Genomic DNA, 21,638 nt, shown 5'->3' with positions numbered 1-21,638 from the left:
AAGTTTAATGAAAATTCTGATTAATTTTCGAGAAGGAAAAATTTTCTCTGATAAACCTCTACCAAGTTTATTTATAGACTTAGTTTGATTGATTAACATTGTCCGATAAGTTCTAGTTCCAGAAACAACCCATACATTCGAGAAGTTGCTCGTGTTATTTGGTTTACAGTTTCGATTAGTGTATTCAAAAATCACTCAATTTTAATACACTACTAGTATTTACAATTAATCGAAAACATTCCATTACCTCTGATAAAAAATTTATTGAATGCAAAAGATGGATGGAGATTTACATTAATTTGCTGCGATCAAAGTTTTGCAGAGAGGTTTTACAGCTTATATCTAGTCTTAACTTAGTTCTTATCACAATGTGTGTGTGTCTGAAAGATAAAGCTAGTTGGCTAATTGGAACTCCTAGTTGTATCCTAAGAAGTCTGCCCTGAGATAATCTCTAATTTAGTTTGATCAGTCTGTCGACTTGACTAGGATTATTAGTCATTTGTGGCGACAGAGGTTTACATCCTTGTCAGCACTACGGGAAGTGTTCAAGGATTGTTCGCTTTACATACAGAAGGCCAAGAAGTTCTAAATTCCAAGACTTAGAAGAAAGGCCAGCAGTTCACACAATCGTTTTATTCACGACATTTGAGCTACGTATTTTGTTTTAGAATTTCGCACAAAGCTACTCGAGAGCTATCTGTGCTAGCCGTCCCTAGTTCAGCAGTGTAAGACTAGAGGGAAGACAGCTAGTCATCACCACCCACCGCCAACTCTTGGGCTACTCTTTTGCCGTCACATTATAACGCCCCCACGGCTGGGAGGGCGAACATGTTTGGCGCAACTGGGATGCAAACCCGCGACCCTCAGATTACGAGTCGCACGCCTTAACGCGCTTGGCAATGCCGGGCCTTGGGCTACGTAAACCAGTATGACACGGTTATATAAAACATGACTTCATTCTGTAAATCACTTGAAAGAATAAGACTTGCCAATTCCACGTCCAGCTTCATACTTCCATTTATTTCACTAATTCTTTTTATATTGGCTTAAGACACGTATTAAACAATAAGTTCGTTTAATACAGCCTATAACAGCTATTACACGTGACTTTCCAGTGGCGTCTTTAGATCCTACAATGCAACTGTGAGCAAGTTAGTTACTTGAGCTGTTTAACAAGAACAGGTAATTAAATATCCTTTTCTCGAGTTATAAAGATTATAATGAATCATTTTATCAGCTTGGCGTTCTCGCTGATTGAGATATTTTCGGCCGTAAACCGAATAATATCTCACGAAATCCAGATGGCTCAAGATATTTAGTTTAGTCTTAAATGCATATATTAAGCTAACAATGCGAAACAATCTTTATAATTAAAATACGGTAATACAAATTAAAATAAACAAAGCGAAACTAGATATACTAAGTATTCCAACCAACACTGACAACGGAGGTAACAACAAGAAGAGAACTGAGCATTATTGGGCGAAAGGCCATATTTGTACTGACTATGGTAGATATAGTATGGTTGACGTATTACATATTATTCATTGCTTTAATTCATAATAATCTTAAACGTACTACTGTAGATTATTACAGTTGATACTGCAGTTGTTTAGTAATTTACTAAAAGTCTTTCATGACTATAGTGACAAGAAGTAGAACATATACTATTTGTATCGCCTAATATGCAGACATGTAGATGTTCTACATTCATCTTGAACAAGGCAGTATTACATTAATAAACCAAATTTTATTTAGTAGTGAACTTTAACAGAGTGTTTCGTATACAAGTTTAACATGGAAATATAATCTGTTAGTTACGTACAAATGAAATCTCTTTAAGTAATTTAGAACATAATAATACAGAGTTTAAGTACCTTACATTACAATGATAGAGGAGCCTCATGACATTATTAAAGTCCATGTCGCCGTGTCTGGTCATACTCTATCTGATCGCTGTGCATCTTGACAATGGTCTTGAAGCGTAATTTTCATTACAACTAGCAACGTTGTAAGGTTGTCCTATCCAACGTACAACATTCTCCCCTGTATACTTTCAATAACAGATCTAATGTACGAGGATGACGGTTTCGAGCATCTATTTCAAAAGTTTGATCGTACACGAATCCATAAGCACTGTATTCGACAGTATGACTGATGTGACCTCATATGAAATAGTCTGAATACTCACTTCATCATCTACCTTCTTGAGGTATTCAACAATTAGATGGGAAGTATTGGTGAACTCATACTACTGTGTCCTTGTTATCAGAAGGAGATCCTTCTTACTTATTTGCATACTGTTGCGTGGGACATGTAGACAGCTTTTGTATTGTCGCGAATTTTCACCTATTACAAAACACCATGTTTTGCTTACCATGGCTGGGGCACGACGTGTTTCAGGTTTCTTGCTGGTTGGTTTTAGGACTTCAAGTTAACTCCTACTTTTTCTCAATGTCAATGAGTACAAGGGATGTCACCGTCGTGGAAATTTTAAACCCTCAATTTGAACTCGTATTATGATCTGACTGTAGGAATATTTTCCTTAGGAAAGGGCTGTTATATACCATTTGTAAAATATATCAAGTTTCTGTGTGTCATCACACTACCTACAAGATACCAGTCAGTGTCAAAATGTATTTCTGGCACATGCCGTTTCACCACGACATTATATTGTTAAGGTTGTCATGAGACTTGCTTGTTAAAAATTGTTTTGATATAACGTACTTAGCCTTTACTAAAATTAGACTAACATCTCTCGAGTGCAAAAAAAAAAAAAGTTTTTTGTTTGTTTTTTGTGCTCAATAGACATAATTCCAGACTAAGCCTACTCTAAATGTCAAATGTAAACACACGAAATCAAATTTATCCAAGGTAATGTGTTTTTTTCATGTTTGAGAGTTTAAGCGCCCTAAAAACCTGTGTAAGAATATTATAAACCAACGATTTGATTTTAAGACTTTTGAAATTTCTTTTAATAAAACTTCTTTCATGGCGTTTACAGGCTTGCTTTCAGACTAAAATTTTTCGTTTTTTTTTTTTTTAATCTAATGTGATATTTAAGAAACAAAATAGTATTCAGATGCAAGGATTAGTTAACATTATCAGGCCCATGGCCTAGACTATTCTTGACCTGGATATTTGCTGGATGTCTCTAATTTTGAGTTGATAGACCAGATGGAAAGCAGAGATTTAAAAACATCCACCATCAGTTCTTAAGCTACCCTAATCGAATTGTGAGATTTGACTGCTATTCATATAATACAATGAAAGCCTAAAAGTGCGGAGCTACTTTATAAAATTGGAGCACTGTCATTTTTGTTACTAAAAATAAATCGTCTGTAATAAATATATGCTTGTGATGGTTCTTGATATTTCAAGTTACCGTCTAAGTTTGTTTGTTTTAGAATTTCGCGCAAAGCTACTCGAGGGCTATCTGCACTAGCCGTCCCTAATTTAGCAGTGTTAGACTAGAGGGAAAGCAACTAGTCATCACTACCCACCGCCAACTCTTGGGCTACTCTTTTACCAACGAATAGTGGGATTGACCGTCACATTATAACGATCCCACGAATGAAAAGGCGAGCATGCTTGATGCGACCGGCATTCGAACCCGCGACTCTCAGATTACGAGTCGAACGCTGGGCCTACAATGGTTCTTGGTAATAATAGCCTAGGGAATAAAATATATTGTAATATTGTCTGAACACTGTTAAAAATACTTTTTTTGAAATTTGAATATATATATTCTGTGAAAAACCACCAAAAGGTAAAAGGAAAATGTTGCTTTTAAGAATATGGTATGCAGATCTAGTATATGTTTTTTACCCTTGTTCAACACAAAATTTTTCAGACTGTTTAAACATGCAGGTGTAAGGCGTATGTGATTGCAACACAACACATTGGTTATAAAAGTCGCCAATTTCCTTTCGCTCTAGTTATCTGTTGTTATGGGTCATTTATTAGAACTTATGGCAGAGTTGTGATTTTCTTTTCCATTAAGAGGTCAAATGATACCATTAAGAAATGACCAGTAATCAAAGGGCTGGAACACACAAGCTAAAAATATAAGTATTACTCTTTCGTGTATATATAATGATATACTTTTACAATCTTTAATTTTCATAGTAAGACCTTATTCAAGAGATTCTCATAATTTCTTAAACGTTAAAGTAACAAAATATTCGCATCTACACTTAGATATTTTTTTAAAATTAAGCACAAAGCTGTACAATGCGCTAACTGCGCTCTGCCTACCACGGGTATTGAAGCCCGGTTTCTAGCGGTGTGAGTCCATAGACATGCTGTTGAGCCACTGGAAGGCTCGACCCTTAGAAACAATATCTTTCTGTATGTGTGTATCTATTGTATGTATCGGTTGTCAAATAAGGACTTAATGTTCTAGCGTTCGTATAAATATTTGTTTTTAACTTTAAAAACTAACTTATGAAAATAAGCGTGACAGAAAACATAAATAGTCAAAAACAAAAACCGATGCTTAAAAACAGCTGAAAGCTACTAGACTTTGTGCGTATCTAAGTATGTACATTACACACGTGTCGCGTCTGTCGTATATTAATAATCTATTGGAATGAACAGAAGATTTTAGGCTATTTTCGATGAGTGTAATTGATCCAAATACTCCTCGTGGCAACATGTTTGCTTCACGTAACTATTCGTAGTCGCTGACCGTTATCTACGAAAGAGCATTATTCCAACGTCCTCTCCCTATCGACTTGGTTTATAGCTTTTCTAATCAATTCTGTACATGGGCACTGACATCAAACCACGCCCACAAAAGCCATGATTGATCACACTTTGGTATCACTCGAGGGAATGTTTTACTGGAAATGATCACTAGGGGGCGTTATTAAAAAGAATTATACTATGCATACTGAACCCTTTACATAAATCGATGAGGCTTCTAAAGTTTGATGAATATTTGATATTCTAGAACAAGTCCTTCAAGATAACTGCTAAGGTCCTGTTTATGTGCAGAAGGAAAATTACATTTAAGTGAATAGTTTTACGATTTCATCCTCTGACACTAATTCTTATTTCATTACGAAATGGAATGCTGATTTTTTTTTGCAGAGCACTGCAGTATTTAATTCTTCTTAAATAATCGGTCAATATGTTTTAAAAGTGTAAAAAAAGCTTATTTATTATTTGAAAAGCCTCCACTTATCAAGAGAGCTCTGTGCAACAGTCAATTAGTATAAAATTACTGAAAGTTCCGGTGTAGTATTTATTGGAAATTATTATCAGTTGATTATCTGACACTCTCTACTACTAACCAATAGAAATGTTCATAGTGATCATGTGACCGATGTTTAGCCTTACTAGAAAATATTGTGGCAAAACAATATTAAACATTTTATAACTGTTAATCATATTGTTAATATATTATTTAACTTTGTAAATGTATCGAATAAAAACCTTTTCAAAGAGTTTCTAATCCTTTACCCTAAATACTTGAGACTTACATGAAGAAAAAAAGACGACTTAGATAGAACGTCTTTTATTTCCTTCTATTTGTTACTTACTACTTTTATAAGCTGAGCTTCAGAATTCGTGGTGGGCACAACACAGATAGTTCATTGTTTAACTTTATGCTTAACAACAAATTAATCTCCCCTCTTCCCAGCGGCACAGCAATATGACTACGATAGAAACCGGCTTTTGAAACCCTTGTTGTTAATATCAGTGTTAAATCCCATACCTTTCCGCAGGAGATGATTGGGAAGGAATGAATAGCTGGGGGGGGGGAGATGAATTATAATTAAAATTTGTCATAACAGAAAGATGTTGTAATTCAGGGGTGAAATATTTGCACAGGTGGGAAATCCTCCTATACCCCCTTCCCTGAAATTAACAGTGGTTAATTCAGATCTGCATTTCTGTGAATTACGAGAGTAGTTTTATATAAGTCTCTACGACAGTGCCTAACCGGGGGAAATTCATAAGCTTAATGAAAGGATTGTACACTATAATGGTATTCTCTAATATATAAATAAACGGTAAATTTAATCACTTCATTGATCAGTTACTAATTAGAAATTAGATTAAAATTAAGATTTAACACTCACTGCGTAAAACAAACGTCAAGAGCAAACTGAAAATCAACCTATGAGAATCAGTATGATTGTAGTTATTCATACGTGCTTCCTGTGAACCTAAGTTGGTTTGTAAAGTCTCATCCGAGAAATGTTCTCCCATGTGAATTATATTGTTAACAAGGGCAAACTAGTATTTATTTTAACAATGGTAACGGGAGTTTCCTCCCCCTTGTTCTCTCTTCAGTTGAAGCAATAATGTTACAGTATTATGGTCGTATTCTCAGTGGATCTGCGGTGAGTTAACGAACTTAGATCGTTAAAATTCAGAGTTTGATTCCCAATAGTGGACAGAATATATATATATATCCAAGTGCGTAACTTTGCGCTAAAACAACCAAAACCAACAAACAAGTTTATTATAGATAGTAGCATACGTATTAGAATTATTTTCTGATGCAGCTGGATGTGAGATGAAAATATACTTTATTTTGGTCAAACAAAATTTAAAGATATTTATTTAGTTTGATTAATAACTCATACAAAATTCTCACTTAAAAACCTCTCCTGTGAATTTGCTGTTGCTGAATTTCGCGTAAAGCTAAGCGAAGGCCATCTGCACTAGTCATCACCACCCAACTTTAACTCTTGGGGTACTCTTTCACCAACAAATAGTGGGATTAACCGTGACATTATAACGCCCCAAGGCTAAAAGGTCGAGCATGTTTGGTGCGACGGGGATTCCAACCTCAGATTACGCGTCGAACGCTTTAACCCACCTGGCCATGCTGAGCCATTCCGGTGGCTTAATATAATTTGGATATTTTTCAAAAGTGGAAAACTTGCTTCTAGACTTTGCCTGTCTCATACAATTTTTTAGCTTCCCAGAATCAAAGAAGGTATATATCTGGACAGATATGTATAAAAATTAATATCTTTCACTTTAATGTTTTCCAAAAAAATAAAACAAAACAAACATGGCTTTTCACAAAAAACTAAAAGCTTTGTCGTAAAGAATTTCGACTGTTGAATGTGATTCATAAACAATATGAGAAAGACTGGCTCCAACATCCTGCAGTAGGTGACGTTTAAAATATATTTTCTGATCTAGAAACTTTATTTTGTAACAATAATGAATTTCTTTTAAAATTATATGTAAATAAAAAAATAAGAAACTGACATTTGTTCTCACTTAGTCTTAATTAAATATTTCTATACTTTTATTACACTAGCTAAGTTATTGGCAATTATTACATTTATTTTTATAAAATAATGTTTTTAGTGGTAAAGATATGTGAAGCCTAATTTATCATTCGAAAGATTGTTTTAGTCACACAGTGAGCAAAAGACATTTTAAATCATTGTTTATAATACTCAGTTTATATTGTTGTTTGGATACGTTCAAAAATTAAAAATAACTTTTGTCGTGTGAATGCATTTTACAAGCTGATGAAGCAAGATTATAACCATGCTTGTCATAAGACATTAGTGTTAGGCCTAATATGATTTCAAACACTTTTTTTTTTTTTTATCTGGCTACATAGGGATTTTCAAGAATTAGAAGAGTGTATAATAATATCATTTCAACTACACTAATATATATCATAGTGTTTTAACTACTACTGTGTGTGTGTGTGTGTGTGTTTTTTTTAATCCAAGCCGGTCAGAAGAGGAATGAATTGAGAAAAAGAAAATGATTTTCCTTCCTTGAGAAAAATATCTTCCCCTATCTTTTCAAGTAATTACTTTAATATCTGTTGCTAAAAATGCTTTTTTATTTGTTGATGCAATAAGATTACATTTGTTATGGTAGGTACGTCTTTTATAAACCAGTAAAGAAGGATTACAATCGTAAATATTAGATATGTATACATATATTACAGGTTTCCTTTCTTCTCCACTAAAAGTAAAATTGAAAAGAGAATCAGTGACATAGAGGTCTCGTACATTTCTTGATTGGCCGTGAAAACTGAAAAGACTGAAAACCCTCACAAATATTATATAAATATAATAACTCTTCATCGGTTTGTAAAATGTTTACATACTTTAACAATTGTTGTTGTATCAAATAGTTTATATAAATAGTGTTTCGACTACTGCTGTATTTGCTATATCCCAGCTGAACTAAATGTTCTGGATTGAGCCAAACGCATCATCGGCAACAAATATGACAATTATAACTTGGCTTTAATTCTTACAAATTTCTAAGAAACTCGATTAGAAAAGCAGTGTTTACAAAATGCAGTAGGTCTAGTACTAGTGCCTTACAACAGGTGTAATTAATTATAATCATGCTTCACTACCTTGAACAAGGCATCCACACCATAGAAATAAAATAAACCTGTATTTTAATAGATTGTCTGTAACTCCATTGATATAGTGAGACTTGTTTGTTTTTACTTGCATATAGGAAGGTAACTGAAGAAAATATTAAAATTAACCTCTTGCTGTAAATTAACAAACACACAGACACACCACTACTAAATCTCTTTAAAAAAAATCGAACACAAACAGTGAACGTGAGAAACAACTGCTCTCTGTATTTCTAATGGCTATAGTAAACCACCCGTGATACTGAAATCTTATTGTTGTTTTGAATTAAGCACAAAGATACACAATGGGCTATGTGTGCTCTGCCCACCACTGGTATCGAAACCGGGTTTTCAGCGTTGTAAGTCCGTAGATATACCGCTGAGCCACTGGGGAACAACTGAAATCTATTTTAAAGATTCATATTTACTTCAATTCATTTAATATATTTGATATAACAACGAAAAAAAAACCGTTAAGAGTAAATACATTTTTATTTATAAAAGTAAGACTTATTTTGTGATTCCATTTTTCACATTTTTGTTAATATTAATTAACTTCCTCGTCACAAACATGTTCGCCTTTTCAGCCGTGGGGGCGTTATATTGTGAGGGTGAATCCCACTATTCGTTGGTAAAAGAGTACCCCAAGAGCTGGCGGTGGGTGATTATGACTAGCAGCCTTCCTGCTAGTCTTACACTGCTAAATTAGGGACGGCTAGCGCAGATAGCCCTCGTGTAGCTTTGCGCAAAATTCAAAACAAAACAAAAAATTAATTAACTACCCTTTACCTTTTTCATTTTGTTTAATTTTGATATTACTGATGTCATAACGTTGTTATTGCGTAAAGCGAAACCACATTGGGGTATCTACTATCTCTTCTGAGAGGAATCGAACCTCATATTTTAGCGTTTAACGTTCGTAAGTTTACCACTGATACATGCCACTTGTATTACTTACGTTCCTTTGTCGGTTTAAATTTAAATTCGTGTTGTTGTTTTTAAGGCTTTGTATGTTGATCACACGAAGATTCTAGGTGAACCGTGTGAAACATTGTGTATTTATAGATTTCTTACTGTCAATAAACTCAAAGTTTTTAGTCTGAAACTAAGTTTAATACACTGTCACTGCGAGATAAAAGACAGATCTGAAATGCTATTTCTACAGAGATACGGACAATGTCTCACCAAAAAAAAAAATTTAATTGCTCTTTATGGAAGACATTTTGAAAGTTTGTTTGTTTGCAATTTTAGGTTTGTTTGTTTGTTTCAAAATGATGTCAGGAAAATTACTTCGAAAGAGTGTTTGTTTCGAAGTGAGAATCTAATTGGTAGGTAATTTAGTAATTATAGCTTCTATTTTTCAAGATGAGAAATTACACATTGTTGCATAAAACTGGCGTCTTATCAGAAATAAATGGTTCTATTTCAATAAAACAATTGTCAAACACATTTTCCAATCGATTACAAGAAACCAATTTTTTTTTTCAAAAATAAAGAGAAATACAAGATACATAATTATACGAAAATAACAGTTTTGTCTGAACACAAAATAAAAAATATGACGATTCAATTCATGCAAAGAAAAACTTAGAACAATTACCCTCAAATGAAATATCGTTCAAAAACTTCTTGAATATTTATAAAAATAGAGAAATTTTGGTGATCGACTTCATTTGATCACCACATTCATGTGTTATAGTTATTTTTCACAAAGTATGCATCTTGTATTGTATCAAAGCAACGCCAAATTTCTGCAACAAAGGACGAAAGTTTTGCAAAACTTTAATTGTGATTAGGAATGCAACATTAAAAGTTAGTCTGTTTTAAAGCGAGAGTCAGTGCTCATGGAGGTGAGACATTGTCCTGGATCCAAGGTTGCCGAATTTAGTAATTTTTACCAAATTTGGTAAATTTTGCCAATTTACCTGTTGCATGGCCAATAAAAGATTTTCAAATTGATTACCTTCTTTACGTGAAATTTGAACTTGTGATAATGCTTTATAAGGGCGAGTTTTACATCTAAATGTTTTATAATGGCTCATTGCGCAGGCGCAAGATAATTTCAGACAATGATAATCCAACGGTGGCTCTTTTAGGCTTGTTTTCATATATTAGAGCTATTGTCATGGTTTCGTGAGTTATGACTCGTAAGTGTCAGTATTCGTTTACAGTATAATACATTGTTTGATTTTAAGTTTGTCTTTTGCTTATTTTTTATAATTTTATTTAATTTACATTTAACCTGACCCATAGATCATAATGGCTGAAAAAAGGAGCAATAGGGATCATGATTTAGTAGAAGTCTATGCAAAAATGTAAGCCTACATAGGCCTAGTTACGAACAGAAACGTCAGTTGCCACAAAAATGGCTTAATGATCCTTAGTTTAGTTGTTTTAGTCGAAGTTCGAAAAACGTAAATAAGTCATTTTGTAAAATATGCAGTTGTGATTTATCTGGGAGTGTTACAATACTTGAAAAACATATTGACAGTGAAAAACATTTAAAAATTATTAAAGCAAGTGCCCAGACTTCTAAAGTAACTGATTTCTTTCGGCCTTCTACTTCATATAGTATGTCTTAAGTGGCTTCCACCGAACTGAAAATGTGTGCGTGCGTTTGTGGCTAACACAATCTCCCCATTTCAATACTAGATCATCTTCCAGGCTTTCTATCTAATGCATGCTCTGATTCTGAAATTGCTGAGGGAAGTAAACGTAAAAGAACAAAAGGAACAGCTATTTTTCGTAATGTCATAGTGTGAAGAATACTTAGAAATTCGTATAGCACAATTAAAGAAAATTAAATTTTCATTAATTATTGATGAAAGTACAGATGTATCTATTAGAAAGCAACTTGTTCTAATAGCTAGATTTTATTATATCAATATTAAAAAAAACAGTTGACAAGTTTTTAATTCTTGAAAATCAGTTGCTGTACTACCCAAGGTATTTACAATTCTATAGTAATTGTTTTGAAAAACGTGGAATCTCATTTAAAAATCTGATAGGTTAGTCAAGTGTAATAATGGGGTAAAAAAGTGGTGTTCAAAGTCTTCTAAAGCAAAGTGCCATATTTCTTTGTACAAGGTTGTGTATGCCATTCAATTCAGTTATGTGCATCCTGTGCAAGTTCTGAACTTCCAACTTTCTTAGAGGAACTGACTAGAAATATTTATTCATATTTGTCAAACAGCCCAAAGAGATTATCTGAATATGCAGAGTTTCAGGAATTTACCCTGACTGATCCTAAAAAGATTTTACATCATAGCTGTACTTGACGGTTATCACTTCAGCAAGTGGTAGAAAGACTTGGCCAGCACTTGTCTTATTTTTTTACTTCAGCGTCATTAGAGGATGAGATACCTTTAGCATCTACAATACTAGAAGGTTTACAGAATCCAATTGTAAAAATGTACTTTGCATTTCTAACTTTTATTCTGTCATATGTAAATAAAATAAGTTTAGAGTTTCAAGCTGAGAGCTTCAGAATTCATAGGCTACGTGCCTCCATCAACAATACTATGAAAGGTATTCTTGGTAATTTTATTAAAAGAGAAGCACTAAAAGATGCAGATATATCGAATGTTAACATCAATGATCCTTCAATTTATCTTCCCTTAGGTGATATATATTGTGGAGCAAGAACTGAAAGTATCTTTCTAGAATATTCTTCCAAACTCCAAACCAAAGAACTCGAAGAATTTCAGTTTAAGACACTAAATTTTTATGTCTAAGCAATGAAACGTATAAACGGTTTGTATCATCTGGTATGTTCATGTATTTACAGCTATTTGAAGCTTTAAATCCAGAAAATGTGTCTCAAGGACAGACACATTCAATTATCTTATTAGTCATGAAATTTCCTAATATTATTGAGGAAACAGAGTATGAAAATGTCAGAAGATAATGGTGAGAGTTAACTTTGCAAGAGAATGAAATCTCAAAACCAGAGAAATACTGGTATTATATTTCTCAAGAAGAATGTAGAGATACATTTCCTTTCCCAGTTATTTTCAAATTAATGATAAACTAATTATCATTGCTTCATTCTTCAGCTGCAGCAGAAAGGCTGTTCTCTGTGGTAAACAATATAAAGGTAAAAATCGTTCCCGGCTAAGCACGGAAACACTAAATGCCTTATTATATAGTAAAAATCTTTTAGAAAAACACGACATGTAAAGAATGGCAACCGGCTGAAAAATATTGCAAAAATATGAAGAGAACTAAATTGTACACCAATGAACAAGAAAAAACCAAGTTTTTAATAAAATAATGTTAGTTATATGCTTTTTATTTAACTTGGTAAAATCCAAGAAAATTATCTGGCAACCCAGCCTGGATCCCTTTTATCACAGTTGTTACCCATACCGGTTTCCAAAGTTTCAACCGTAATTTGTGCCATTATTATCTCCTAGTCTTTTTTCTAACCTTTTAATAAAATGTGCAACTCCCTCTAGCTTGCATTAAAAATTTTGAAAGATAACAAAAAATAGTTAGATTAACAACTTCCAATATATAAAAAAGCCGATGCCGTTTGATAACGGTATGTTCCAACAATGTCCTTTATGTCATGTTGCTTAGCAACAGAAGTATAACTCAGTATTGTTATTAGTCTTTGTACTGAAATTATAAAATGAAATGTATAGATAACAAAACTGGAAAAATGTTTATTGATTTCTTAACTTAGACTCTCCGTTGATTAAGCAGATTTGTTTTTATTAAAAACTTTAATAATGTAACTGAAAATTCAAAAACGGTTTAAGGTTGAATTATTGTTACTCTCGTAATAAATTTTATGCACTTGGCTCTAAGGTATGTGATGTAATACTACGTCTTTACGTTAGGCTCATTACACCAACACTCACTACACCTATAAGGTTTCACAGCTCTCTTGCATCCCCGTTATTAACATTGCAATAGGCAGACAGTAATCGAACTACTCGATCTGAATGAATAGATTTTGGCTTTCATGCTCTTTCAGTTTCAATAAATCAAGCATAACGTGAACGTGACACACACACTGGCTTTTTATATAAGTTAGATATCAATAATGTTAACACTAATAGCTTATTGTTTCTATGAATAATATAGCTATTTGCATGTAAAACGTATATATTGTTTTCCTCTATAGCACGTTAAGACGTATACTTTAGGTATTGTGTTGAAAAGTTTAATTAGTCGTATCACAGAAACGCTCATATCGGTGTAAATGTTCGCATATACAAAGGAATCAAAAGCTTTCATCCTTAAAGTAAAGCACCAAGTATTTCTTCTTGGTTATTGTATATTTACTAATTATGGCCATATAAATACAGTATTAGCCAAAATGTTTACATGGTGTTCTATATTGATGTTATTGTCTACATGCATGGTGTTGTTATTGAGTAAATATCCGAATATTAGCAGAAAAGGTAGTGTACAATTAGACAAACATATATGGATTGTTATTCTAGTCTTTATAAGTTGTTTTAAACATATGTTCGTCCAAAAACACACACACCTGTCATGTATTTTTTCTTTTTTGAAAACAAATCAACGTTTTGTTCAAATAATTTCTCTATAACTGGTATAGCATTATGACTCATCATGTGTTAGAATTATAAAATGTCAACCTGTTCGATTGTCCAGAAATAGTATGAAGCAAACGGGCATTGCCAGAACAGTAGGGTCCTCCCAGTATACTGTATTAAGAATTGTGAAATGTCATCAGAGTATTTGAGACATTGCACTACGAAAGTCTACTGGTAGACGCCCCAAAACCTACTGCCCAAGATGACCGTCTTTTGATCAGATTAACAAATCAAGGTCGAAAGAAGTCTTGCAACACTTAATGACAGAAATAACACGAACACATTTATTCCAGGATGTCTATAAAAACAGGGAATAAGATACTGAACAAGCAAGGTTATTTTCCATGAAAGGCTATCTGCAAACCAACATTAACCAGAATTCACTGCCGTACCCGTATTACTTGAGCAAAACAACATGTTTAACTTACAATTAGAACACTAGTAACATGTTATCCTTTCAGATGAGCCCTGTTTCTGGTTTGTTAAAGCTGGTGGTAGGACTCGTATTTGTAGTTTGCCTGGAGAACAAATGAAGTAAAACTGTTTTTCCTACAGGAGTGGTGCAGTACATGTTTGGGCAGTTATTCATCACTATGGAAAAACTGCTCTTCATATCGCCCAAAGAAATATAAATGACGCTTCCTACATGCATATGCATCACATGGAAACGATATTTCTGCCATATGCTAGGACAATTTTTGGCGATGATTTTGTATTTCAGGATAACAATGCCACTGCAAATAGCACGAATATTGTACAGGATTATCTCGATTAAGATGACATTACAAGATTACCATGGTCAACAAAGTCTCCAGACTATAAATTCATTAAGAACTGTGAGGCAGAACTGAAATAGAAATTGCTAACGTTCGATCCTAAACCAGTGGATTACATCATTAACCTCATCGGTGGCAAGTGACGTCACTTTGTGGAGGTTATTAGAGTATGATGAAGACTAACCAAATACTGAATGTTTAATACGAAATGACATACGAGGGCTGTTCAAAAAATACGCGCACTGACGTCATAAAACAAAATGTACTTTATTTAGAAGTTACAGGTCTGGGACCCCTTCAAAGTACTCTCCTCCCCAACGCACACACTTATCCCAATGGTGTTTCCACTTGTTGAAACAGTCCTGGTACGCTTCTTTTGTAATGTCCTCCAGCTCCTTTGTCGCATTTGCCTTAATCTCGGGAATCGTCTCAAATCTTCTTCCTTTCAAGGGTCTTTTGAGTTTGGGGAACAAGAAAATATCTCAAGGAGCAAGGTCAATTGAGTAGGGTGGGTGGGAAAGAACAGTGATCGAGTGTTTGGCCAAAAAACTCACGAGTTCTGAGGCACAAATTTCGCAGCAACGCGGTGCATCTTCAATTTTTTGGTCAAAATCCTGTAACAAGATCCAACTGATATCCCACACTCTTCAGCAAGCTCCCTGACAGTCAGACGTCGATTTGCCCGCACCAGGGTGTTGATTTTGTCGACGTGTGGGTCGTCAGTTGACGTGGAAGGACGTCCAGGACGCTCATCATCTTCAATGGACTGTCGACCATCCTTAAAACGTTCATGCCACTTGAAACATGCCGTACGCTTCATAACAACATCACCGTAAGCCGTGTTAAGCATAGCAAAAGTTTCAGTCGCAGATTTTCCAAGTTTAACACAAAATTTTACAGCAAGTTGCTCCTTCAGGTCATTCATTCTGAAATCCGCCAAACGAAAAAATTGCACTTTACTTAAAACTGCGTAGCTAATACACAAATGAAGATATCTGCAATCGGGAAATGGCGTCGTAATCAGCTGATCTGTGCGAACCTAGCGACACCAAGCGGATTCCCCTGGAACCAACTGGAGCCGCGCAATTCAAACAGTCCGCGTATTTTTTTGAACAGCCCTCGTACATATACTAATGTATTTTTAACATGACATGGGTTTCTCAGTTTCTTAGTGCTTCTCCCCAGTACCACAGCGATATTTCTGTGGACTCATACCGCTAGAAACCGGATTACCCGTTGTGGGCAGAGCACGGATAGCCCATCGTGTGGCTTTGTGAATAATTCTAAACAATCAATCAATCAATTCACTGTGCTATGTGTATTTGTATTCCACATTAATAAAAGCGATCTTATTTGTTATAAAATGTGCAAACATTTTGGCAAAGACTTTAAAAACAAACAAACTCCTGCTTCATCTAAAAGAATAATAAATTTCCATTTATCTCCATGTACACGACTTTCGCAAACCTTTTTTCAAACCTGTTCTTTTTCAGATATGTGACGTGGTAGAGATCTGTGCAAGAGATCCTACTGCTTTTATTATAGTTAACCTTGTTTTACAAATTTATATTGATAATAATTCCTGTAAAGAACTATATGCGTCCGCTTTCAAAAAAACTTTTACATTAGAGTATTTCCAGGAGGAGAGAGGTAGCTTTCGAATGGCCATCATGTTACTACTACACATCTAACGTTTATCGTTTTATTTCATTTGCCTTATTATGAAACTGCACGGTTCACAAAGAATGACCTTTCTGTCTGATTAATTTTCGAAATATTACGTTCGAATCACATTTTTTTTCTAAGAAGGAGAAAACAAATTATGTTCATGCTGATTTTTTTTAAAAAGCAGGTCATGATGTAATTATTTAAAAAGCACATTATTAACTCTCGAAGTTATAGTATTGTTTTTTCCTATAGAAATTAAATAATAAATTCAGACTAAACTGCGGAAAAGAACAGGTGTTTATATATTTCATAATTCTGCGCAAAGCTGCACAAAGGGCTATCTTTGAACTGATAGACTACAGGGAAGGCAATTAATCAACAAAACCAACCGCAACCCTTGAACTATTATTTTCTGATTGAATGGTGTGACTTACGGTCACGTCCCCATATTTACAGCGAGAAACCACTGCTGACCCAGAAATAATTAGAAACAAAATATTAGAAATTTCATTATTTTCTAGATATCGTAACTTCCTGTTTTAAAATTGTTTTGAAAAGTTCGCTAAAATATTAATTTGTGTCATTGACTACTGTTACTGTTTTTCTTATCACACTTTACAATATAACACCAATAAATTAGGTTATTACCTTCAGTACAAAAACAATTGTGTCTTTCATGTGAAATTACAGAGAAACTTGGGTTGAATAATGTATCAGCTTATTAATAAAACATTGTTTACTTTGGTTATTTCGTTATTTTTTAAAGGTATGAGAAGACTGTAGGGAATGAACCGACATCCTATGAGCACATGCGCTAAATAAACGTCATAGAAGAGGTCATTGTGTATCAGGTATGGCTGTTTCTGAGTTAAGCTAATGAAAAAAAAAGTAGGTAAGCCAGCCAGCAGTATTACGTGTCACCGCAATGATTTTGTTCAGTTCTTTTAAACTAATAACAAAATGAGTTCTCAATGCTATAACCTTTTCACTCTTTCGGACCATTCGATGTGTAGTCCGAACGTTTTGACAACTGAAATAACTTAGCGTGTTGTAACCTGTTTACTATTATGTATTTATCTTAATGTCGATTTTTATTTTAGTTACATATATATCTAGAAGTGTGTGTAACTTGTACTGTTAAATGTGTATTGAAAAATTCTAACGTATTCCCTAAATTTCTAGAAGATTCTCGAATGTAAGAATCAACTATGTGCTATGTGCGCATGTCAGTATTGTTCCCAACTGAAATTTCAAGAACCTCGCTTAACGGTGATAAAAGATAGCCATCGCAGCACATGGACAGACAGTATAGTGCTGGTTTGCTATAGTTAATATACTATAAAACCTTGGAAATTGTAGCTGTCATAAAAGCTTACTATTCGGGAAACTTTAGATATTTGACCAGGAACGTTTATAGATTTCAATTGTTACAAAACATTCAACTTCAGTGAATTCACACCGGATATAAATATTTTTACGAAACTGTTACGTAACTTCAGCTTGTAAACGGCGTGAGACCAGCGTGGAATATAGAGTGGGGTAGCTAGCTGTTAAGAGAATTGTATCAACGTCAACTCGGAAATAATTCGCTCATCGTGAACCCTTGATAAGAGATCAATGAAGTTTCAAACCAAAAGGTTTGTTTGTTTTTAATTTCGCGCAAAGCTCCACGAAGGCTATTTGCGCTAGCCGTCCCTAATTTAGCAGTATAAGACTAGAAGGAAGGCAACTAGTCATCCCTACCCACCGCCAACTCTTGGACTACTCTTTTACCAACTAATAGTGGGATTGACCGTACATTTATAAGCCCCCACGGCTGAAAGGACGGGTACGTTTGGTGTGACGGGGATTTGAATCCACGTATTTGTTCGTATTTAAATGAAAATTTAAATTAAATTAAAAGTTGTGGAATACGCAATGACGTAACTACAAAAGATTCCTCCTCCCTTTGCACAAAAAGTCATCAAGTCCCCTACATTTACTTTCCAGTTACAATTCTAACTTATTCGGGCCTCCCTTTTAGCTCGGGGACATACTTACGTCACTGACAACAAGCATTGTGTACTTTTCCACCACAGGAAAAACAATTGCGAAATTTCAGCGTTATAAATCCTCAAGATTGTTGCTGAGTTAACTGGGAGCAAAAGGGGAGGGGAGGCCCTGCACCCAGTTACGTGTTGATAATTTGAAAGGTAAAAAAAAAAAAAGGGCGAGCGTGACTATGACACCATGATTTAAAAATAAACAAATAAAGTGATCGTAACTTATCTCTACACAGTCAAGTTCGAGAAATATTCGTAAAACAGTTCTATAATGTTATTCCCATACAGTTCTACCCTCAGTTTTAATCTCCACGATAAAGGGAAAAAAAACCAACAACAACAATACAAAAATAATCTTCAAACAATCTACTACAGTCGACAGAATAAAGAAGATTTTCGATGTTGACTTAACCCGTATTCTGGAGTGACGACATGCTGAATCCATTGGGAAAATATTTAAGAAGCCGAAGAGTGGGCGTCAGAGGAAAATTGATATTATTCTTTGCATTTCGTAACGAAAAAAAGAATGAAGTGTTTCTAATATTTATAGGTTGGTATGGATGTCGCATATTTAAACAACATGTGCTGAGAATATCCAGTTGTTTATGTATTGTAACCGAATAGCTGTGTTTTACTGCACTGCTCAGACAGGTGAAAAATATATAATAAAAATGTGAAGTTCGCGTGTGGTAATTTATTTGAAACTCGGTGCCTTGAAGAGAGCTGCCAGTGTTTCAGTGTAACGGAACAAGGAAACAAACTGGCAAAATAAGTCTTAGTGACAAAAGTATATGAAATGAAACCTAACATTTGTAACCAAGAATTTTAGCTGATGCTAGAAACACCTGAACAGTTTTTTTATTATCTTGTTTGTGTTCAAGCAAATCCACACTGGACTATCTGCTACGTCCACCGCGGGAAGTCGAACTCTGATTCCCAGATTTTAGCGTTATAAGTTCTTAAACCTACCGCTGTTCCACCTAAACATAGGGATGGTCAAGTGATTAGCGTATTGGACAGAAAGAGTTCGTGGTTCAAAAAGCGGTGTTACAAAAAACGCATCGTAACGCAATTTCACTGATGGGCGCGTTATAAGAGTGACAGTAATCTTGTTATTCGGTTAAAAGTTAGTGGTTTGAGTCGGTGGTTGCTGCCAAAAGGGAATCACCCACTTTTAGACCACTATTCAAAATATAGGCTTCGCGCCTGAATCGTTTAAGTAGATTCCTGATCTCTACATTTAGTTTATCATGTGTCGTTTGGATGAACAAAGAAACATTAAGTTGGACAACAATTCTGAGTGGCATGTAGAACGGTATAGTCATATAACAAAAAGTGCCGAAATACCAATAGTATGAACTGAAGTTGTATGGAAGAAATCAACCAAATACAAATTTTAAGTTAATACGAGCAGCGTAACTGGTTCCACTGACAATGAAACATCTTGAACATTCCCAAAACTTATTTACTTACCTCAATACATTATGACTGGTGCCTTAAGTATCTGTGGCTGTGACTTGAAGGCAACTAATTCGTGAAAAAAAAAAAAAGACCAAGGAAAAGTCAATTTGAGAAACAACAACAAAAAAAGAGTGAGAGAGTTACAACACTTCGTCGATTTTATATTCTATTAGTTTTCTTACAGAATATCGTTCAATTTTGGAGTTATTCAATAAACCACTTGCAAGTCGGAACGAGCCTTTGTCTTGAACGTTTCTTTGCTACAAGAGCGTCGTTGAGCATCTGAAGGCCATACAGATATCGATTAGTGCCTTTATTGTAAGCCCAGAAACTGTATATTCTAGTTTTACTTTGATTGGACTAGATCTAATGCAAGGTTTAATTAACGTTGCTACTACAATTAAGAACGACATTCGTGAGAACGAGTGGGAGTCAAATAACAAAATTTGTCTTGGAATTATTGTTATTCACCAGAGCTCTAGTACAGCATGCACTTAAACTTATAAACACCAGCTCTTAAAGCACGTGTTCTTCAATATGAAAATAACTAGCATATGCTGATGGAGTAGGGTGTTGCTGCGCCCCCAAGTCTTGATGCCACTGGCGGAATGTTTCTTGCCTAAATGCTAGGTTTATGATGTATGTTGCCATAGTAAAAGTCAAATACATTTTGGAGAGGAATACTGTTATAGCAGTTAAATAAAGATACTCAAATCCCGACAACAAGGGACAGCTTTACAACAGTATAAAACCACCCACGCTATTAGTTCAACCCCTAGCAAACTTGTCGCTCAGGAATTCCACCCTGCTATAACTGAACGATAAACACCTTGCACATGAGAGATGGAAGTTTCTCCATATACTTGACCGACTGTACCAAGACAGTCACTTTAATACTGACCACTGAACGATAAACAACTTCTAATATGATACAGGCATTCACGGTTGATTTGGGTTTCTCATATAATGGGAATTTTAACTTTTAACCTCACAAAATGGTTTGGTTTGTTTTTAATTTCGCGTAAAGCCACACGACTAGCAGCGAAAGACTAGAGGGGAGAGAGCTAGTCATCATCACCCTCCGCCAACTCTTGGGCTGCTCTTTTACCAACGAATAGTTGTATTGACCATCATTATATAACGCCCTCACCGCTAAAAGGGCGAGCATGTTTGGTGGGACGGGGATTTGAAACAGTGACTCTCAGTTTGTGAATCCGCGCCCAAACCACCTGGCTATGTCAGACCAAAGAAACAATGAGATTGAGAGTAAGTCGGACGTAAATTTCACGTCTTATTTGCTGGTGGTTTAAAACCTCCAACCGATTTTCAAAACATTATGCTATTTTTATATTAGTATTGCTTATAATTTGTATCATGTGACGAATATGGTGACCCGATTGTCAAATGTTTGGCAAGGATCAAAATCCTTTTAGACACCGTTGCTCTATAGTTACTATAGTTACAGAAGAACACGTGGACATCAGTTGTGATCAGGATGCATAACACGTATCAGGATGCCAAGAACATATAAGTCACATGTACAAGTTTACAACAAAGGTTCTGTGAAATAAGGGAGAATAAAAACTGCTGTCCCCTACTCAAACACACCTGAGAAGTTACCTGACTGTTAAACCAAGGACGTCTGTGCTTTTGGTCTTAAAAGCCGACTTCTAGTGTAGTGGGAGGTCTCTGAAACTGTTGCCAAGATGTGTGGTCTGAGACTGACCTCGCCGTTCTTCGCAAGAGCTTGCTA

At 34.9% G+C, this 21,638-nt stretch overlaps 1 long non-coding RNA gene across 1 annotated transcript; it reads left to right on the top strand.

The window, feature by feature from the left end:
• The first annotated feature begins 1,056 nt into the window (after window positions 1-1,056).
• On the top strand, window positions 1,057-18,955 carry LOC143237982 (uncharacterized). The gene is made up of 3 exons (XR_013020365.1): window positions 1,057-1,182; window positions 17,149-17,233; window positions 18,713-18,955. It is a non-coding gene; the product is annotated as an uncharacterized LOC143237982 (long non-coding RNA).
• The last annotated feature ends 2,683 nt before the right edge of the window (window positions 18,956-21,638 follow it).

This window comes from Tachypleus tridentatus, chromosome 13, assembly GCF_004210375.1.
Source record: "Tachypleus tridentatus isolate NWPU-2018 chromosome 13, ASM421037v1, whole genome shotgun sequence".
NCBI classification, from domain to species: Eukaryota; Metazoa; Arthropoda; class Merostomata; order Xiphosura; family Limulidae; genus Tachypleus; species Tachypleus tridentatus.
This window is presented reverse-complemented; position numbering and strand designations above follow the sequence as displayed.